Genomic DNA, 6,921 nt, shown 5'->3' with positions numbered 1-6,921 from the left:
TCATGTCTGCCCATTCTTTCCTCTTTTATTCCATCTATGCTTCTGTAATCACACAAGAACTCTGCTTCTTTAGTATGACTTTTTCCCTAATTCAAACTAGCTTTGTTCAGTCTGACAAGACTATGACTCATTTTCTTTCAACTTAGGATCCTTACAACTTAGCACATACCACAGGTCTACTCACTTAATCATTAAGCTCTTAGGACTTTAGATTCTGGTCAAACTTAGGAATAAAACCTCCGGTCTACTAACCATGAATAGAGCAGAGTTTCAGTCAAATTAAAGATAACTTATCGACTTAAATTGTATTTCAGCCTAAAACCCAAAAGAAGAAATAACCCTATGGGCAACATCTCCTGGAGACCAGACAGAACAATGCCATGATTGACATCAGGACTCGATGCAATGACTGACTGCCTTCTACCCTAGTCCTAACCAATCACTAGAGCCCACAATCCTAACTCCCTTAGAAACCATGGCTAATGAGTTTTCCCCTATATAAGCTGTCACTTAGAGGCATTTGAGCACTAGCTCACTTGTGTCTCCAGGCTTAGTGCCCTTTTCTTAAATAAACTCTCACTTTCTTTTTGCAGACCCATTTATATCTTGTTTGGCTTTGATATCTGCAGGCAAATGAACCTCCTTTAGTTCAGTAACATTTCCAAATAGCTCATTGACCAAAATAAACCTTTCTTATGACCAAGTCATGTTTTTGGTTGTTGTTCTACTAATTTAACCCTTTCTGTTTTATACACCAAAATATAAATTTTAAATTAATGTATTTCCTAACATGTGTGGCAACCTACATAACCACCTAGAAAGTGCACTTGCCAAAGAATTAACCAGTCTATCAATAACTATTATAACTATGGATGATCCTCTGATTAGGATCATCCATACTTCGCACCTAGTTTATGTCTTTCTAAAATTTAACTTCCAATAAAAAGCTGTGTTTTCCCACATTCTTTATTCCTGACCAACATAAAAGTAAAAAAAGGGGCGAGGGGAGAGTTCATATCACATCATTAGTATGAAATGTGTCAGTGTGAGTGGGTATATGTGGGTATGTTACTCATATGTGCGTATAGGTAAATTGGTGTGAATGCATTCAAAAGAGTCCATAAATATATACAGTAAGTCGTGATCAAATATTGTCTCTTGGTGAGGAATATAAATGAGGCAATTTTTTAATACCTTTCTTTTTTTCTTTCCAAAATAAATATATCTAGAGAAAGGGAGAAAAGGCCAATTTCATTTGTATAAATGTGTGTCTTAAGAAGATTAGAGGTAACTGGTGCTCTACCTTACCTTCTGTGCATGACTCTTCAGATTTCATAGCACTGCTAACTGACCCACATGTGCTGTCCCTGGTTTACAGGTCACACTGGACTCTGTCTTCAGGTGCTTGAGAAACGCTGACCCTGATTAAATAAATAAATTGATCTTGGAAGCTAATAAAATTGCCATCAACAGATCAACAGCATACCAGCAGCACCAAAACTCACCTCAGTAAAGGGAAAAGAGTCCACTTTGCCTCATTCGCTTTCTGAGGAAGACTGTTTACATCTCCATTGATTTTTCTCTCCTCATTAAATAACGTTTGCCTGCCCATTTAATTTGAAGACTGAAGATTGGGACCGTACATTGTTTTTAAATTTATTTTCTGTACTCATTTTTCCTCCTTCAGTTTCTTAACTCTTTACAATAACCATAACTGCTACCTAACACCAGAAGCTGAAATGGAGTTCACCAGTGCTTAACAGAGCTTTTAATGCAGAACCTGAAAAATAATTTTGAAAACAGAATGTGTGTGCATGTGTGCTCCTTGATGCAGCCTTCCTTTCCTCCCAACTATACAGCATTCACAGTGATTCCTTAATTTCTTAGCTAAAAATTAGGCACATGTACTTTTGCATTTGAAGGAGTTTTTGGAAAGACATTAGAGTGGTAAAAACATTTGGGCAACAAAGTAAGCCAAGATATACAGACTACAAAAAGGTGACATTTATTGTCACTAACATATAAGAATCCTCTTAGCAAATAGGACTCCATTTTTTTATAATCCTGAGAATCAGGCTTGGTTTGACAAATCTTATACCCAACCAATATTTTAGCATTTTGTCCTCATTATTTCTACCTAAAAAATAAATTGATTGACCTTACTTCTTTTTAACATATTTCACTATGTTATTGATGAAAGTCAGTAAAAATATTAGACTAGTACATGTGTTAGATTCATTCATTCATTCCACAAAAATAATATTGTGTTCCCTTCCATGGGCCAGATACTCTTTCAGGTGTTGAGGACAAACAAAATGAACAAATACACAAGAGTTCTTGCCCCCAAGGGAGCTTACATATGAGAGAGGAGAGACATAGAGTAAAAAAATATACTCATCTATATATAGTTTGTATCTAGAGAAGTAAAGCGGAGTAAAGGTAACAGGAAATGACAAAGTTCAGGCTGGGTGAGATAAGATGTTACTCTTTCAGATGGTCACTGATAGATTGAAAAGTGGTTGGATGATGTCCCTTGTTATTTTGCTCTTTACATATAAACACATTTATTCTTTGCCATTAAAAACTCCTACAAAAATATGTCTCTGAACTCCATTTTCTTGAACTGACTGCTCATCGTTTTTCCTTTCCTTCAAAGTCGGGTTTTATGAAGACATTTCCTCACTTTTTGTGTCCATTTCCTCACTTCCTATTCACTTGCAAAATCTCTACAATGTATTCTCAACTCGCCAAGAAAACTGCTCCAGCAAGGTCATCAGCAGAATCTCAATTGTCCAACTGTTTGACTTTCTCTTAACGTCTCTGCAGCATTTGTCACCACCCATCACTTCATCATTGAAATTCTCTCTACACTCCCCATACAAATCCTCCTTCTCTCTTCTCCTTCCTGATCTTTTTTCTCAGAATTCTTTGCAAGTTCTTCTTTCTTTGTCCCCTGTACCTTAACCTGGGTTCTCTAGAAAAGGGAGTTGAGACAGGGCTTACAGTGCTATTATTTTAGTCAGATGGTGCAAGTCCAGGAAGAGTGATGAAAAAAATCAAAGCCTATGAGCAATGAAGAAAAAGCAATTTGCTCAATAGTTGCGTTTACTCAGTAAGCAGGACTCTTTAGGAACACTGACAGTAGAAAAGCCCTCAGAATACTACATAGGAGAGAAGAAGGAAGGGGATTTATTTACTTACTTCCTAACACATCCTGTTTCCCATTGGTCAAAGTCTCAGGAGTACTGACTCCTTTGAACTGGCTGATGTGACTCCCTTGAACTGACTGATGATAGGTGGCACCATCCAAACTCTTCAATGCCCCAATTTAGTCCTTCAAATCCAGTCCATCTTTGATGGTACAGTCAGAGTGTCCTTTCTCAAACAAAACTACGTATAACATTGCTATGCCCCTGCCTAAAATCCTTCAGTGGCTCTGGATTTCCAGCATCAGTATTGCCTGCCCTATGGTCCAGCTCAAAGCATTTCCTAACATATATGTTGTGCTCCAGCCAAGTTTTCTAATGGTGGAGACATCATGCTGAATCTAAGGTTTAGACAAGAGATCAGTAAAATCTGACTCATGGCCTGTTTACATGTAGCCTTTGAAATAATAATAATTTTGACACTTTTAATGGTTGAAAAAATTATATGCAATAGAGAATAAAATGGTCTGCAAAGCCTAAAGAAATTACTATTGCTCTTTAACAGAGAAAGTTTGCCAACTCTGGCCTGCAAGGCTTTTTTTCTGCACTGCTGGGTCAGTTAAGGGCCAACTTCACAAGAGAGAAAGCGTGGAAAAGTACAACAATCTTCCAGGGCTCTTCAGCATCATCTCCTGCTCCCATTGACCTCCTGCTCTGTGCTTTCGCCTTGAATTCGCCCTCTCCTTTTGCATTCTATGCCTTTGACCATGTTTTCCACCTTAACTGAATGCAATGCACATTCCCCAACCCCTGTGTGCCTGGAAAACTGCTACTAAAAATTTAAGATCATGTATCACCTCCTCCATGGACTAACCCTCACCTCCAGTACCACACCCAAAACTGTTTTACAGTTCCTTTATTTCTACCTATAACTGTTTCTCATACTTAAATTTAAATTTTTGAATCCAAAATAACATTAATAATAGATAACACTTAACATGTGACAGGTTGATTCAATATGATTTACATAAATTACGTCTTTTTATAATCACCACAACCTGAGATAAAGACTTCTATTATGCCATATTTGCAGGTGAAAAGAACAAAAACAAAAATAAAAATAGAAGTACATAGATCTTAAGTAACTTGCTCAAGGTCACAGGTATTAAAACAAATTCCATTCTAGCTCCAAAGCTGATACTTAACCACTATACTATTTTCCTACCCACTAGTAGCTTAATAACAAAATAACCAGGATATTATGAGTAAAGCTGAATTGAAAAACAGGTTGGTATAAGAATCTGAAATGAGATTTCTACTCTTTCTTAAATTAATCTATATCAGATGCAGTAAAGCCTGATCCAATGAGTTTATAGGGCTTATCCTCAGGAAGAGGGGAGTAAAACGTGCAAAGAGCATGCAAGCAGGCAAATGGGGAAAGAATGCAAAGCTGGCAGTTCCTATTTTATGACCAGGATAAATATAAAACAATGGAAGGGAGCCTGATAAATATGGTTTTGATTAATTAATTAAATTTTCAAGAATATTACAGTAACTTTTACTCATGGTTGGAAAAGATCTGAGTCCATGGTTGAACATCTTCTATAATATTCCCCCAGATTTCCTGCTATAATCACTCCAATCTTTGGCAATACACTATCCCTCGAGGCATTGTATTCCAATTTCAAATGGTTCGAATGGTTAGAAAGTTTTTATATTTTTGCTAGTATCTGTCTCTCATTTACTATTATTCATTTGCCTTGGTTTGTTCTATGGAGATGAAGACAAGACATTGAATCAACTCTCCCCAAATTTCTTCTGGCCTAGAGCAAATGTCGTCAGTTTCTGCATTGTAGGTCATGGTTTCCTGCCTTCTCACTGTTCATTCATTTTTCTCAGGACCTACACTCATCTGCCGATGTGTCTTCTATTTTGTGGTATCTCAAATTGGATACAATACTGTAGTTTTATGGTCTCACCAACCTATCACTTCTGCTTTGACTAAGATAGTACTCTTCTATTAACATAACTAACTCACCATTCTGTTTCATGGGAGCAGTATATGATACTGTTGCTTCATACTAAGCTTCTGGCTGATGAAAACCTGAGTTTCTGTTGTTTAGATTTTTGCCTTTTTGTCTGTTTGTTAATAGTGCTACTGTCTCGCTATAGATTACCCAATCTCCGCGTGTCCAAGAGTTTGTTGGGGTTTTTTTTTTTTCCAAAAACATATACAAAGAGCTACACATTTATCCCTAAATAATTTTATTTTACTATACTAATACAATATTTTAGGGTATTGAAGGTCACTTAAATTTCTGGTTCTGTTATATTGCTTATCCATCTTCATTTTTCTATTTGTTTATGAACACACAATGAATATGCTAATTAATCATTCATTTGCTCATCAATATAGGTGCCCCTTGAAATGCTTTTTAAACCAAGTTTGTGCAACTTTGTGAACCTAAAAGTTAAGAAATTTTATTTCTTATAAATATTCCTTAAATACCTCAGATGTCTCACTTTTCAGACTGGCCCACTCCTAATTAGTGTAAATTATTGAGGCTCTTCAGAAATTAAATCAATGCAATTTGTCAGCAATCTGTAAAGTGATTTGCCATTGCATCTGGCACTGACAGTTGGCAGCAAGTGTACTTCACTTTTAAATGGCCTGGTGACAGTTGATAACTGTCATTCAGTCAAATCCTGAGTGCACCTCCTGTCTTAAAGTGAGCCATGCTCAAAGTTGAAGCAGTGGAATTGTTCAACGGACTCTTGGATGTATCCACAGGAGACCCTTGACAAATTATTTATTCTGGGTGTTACTCTTGCTATCACTGAATACCTATTAGCCCAAAGTATCATTACTAAAGTATGCTAGATAGTTTTAAAATCAAGCTTCTCATTAATAATCTAATTCTGATGTGTATTACTTTAACTTTTTTTTCTCCCAAACAGGCTTCTGCAACATTTTGGGGGGCTAGAAGTATTTTTCATCTTATATTGGTAATATTAAACCTACTCCCACAAAAATTGGGAAAAAAGGAACAATTCGAAAAGAGTTGGCAGAGGTAAACATGGTCAGGATTTATGAAAATGATAATGTAAAATCAATAGGGCAGCTATTGCTATTTGTTTTTAGAATCGATAGATGTTTTTTAGCATCATTTATGGCATATGAGGAGAATTGAAGAAGGCACTGTGACCAATACATAAATAAGACATTCCCTACACTTAAAGTTTCCAAATTATTTGATAGAAAGAAGAAATAAATCCTTGCTAAGAAAATGACAGATGAAGAAAACTACAGTAAATATAGCAATACACAGTCTTTGGCACAAAATTAGTAGTCAGAGGAGGTTCATAGACAGTTAATGTTATGAGTTGAGAAGCTTAAGATTGATTAGCATTGACAAAATGCAAATGAGAACTTTTATGGGGAAGGAACTATTTGAGCAAGGTTTGGTGGAGATAGTTTAACTTCATAAAATTATAAATTATATGAGTGAGGAATAATAGAAACTGATAATTTACATTCTCGAACATTCCTTTCAATCAGTAAATTAATTAGAATTGAATAGACATTCACACAGCTGTGATGACAACAAAAGACCAAGAAAAAGTACTCTGCCCTCTAGACAGATAAAACCTGGCATAAGAAACCAAAGAAATACATATGAAAAAGACATAAATAGAATCAAAGGTGAAACAATAATTATATAAAATCTGTGATTTGTATAAAGCCTGTAATATCAATGCTGGAATGAATGGCATA

Source organism: Pteropus vampyrus, unplaced genomic scaffold, assembly GCF_000151845.1.
Source record: "Pteropus vampyrus isolate Shadow unplaced genomic scaffold, Pvam_2.0 Scaffold101, whole genome shotgun sequence".
NCBI lineage: Eukaryota > Metazoa > Chordata > Mammalia > Chiroptera > Pteropodidae > Pteropus > Pteropus vampyrus.
Note: the sequence above shows the minus strand (reverse complement) of the source record.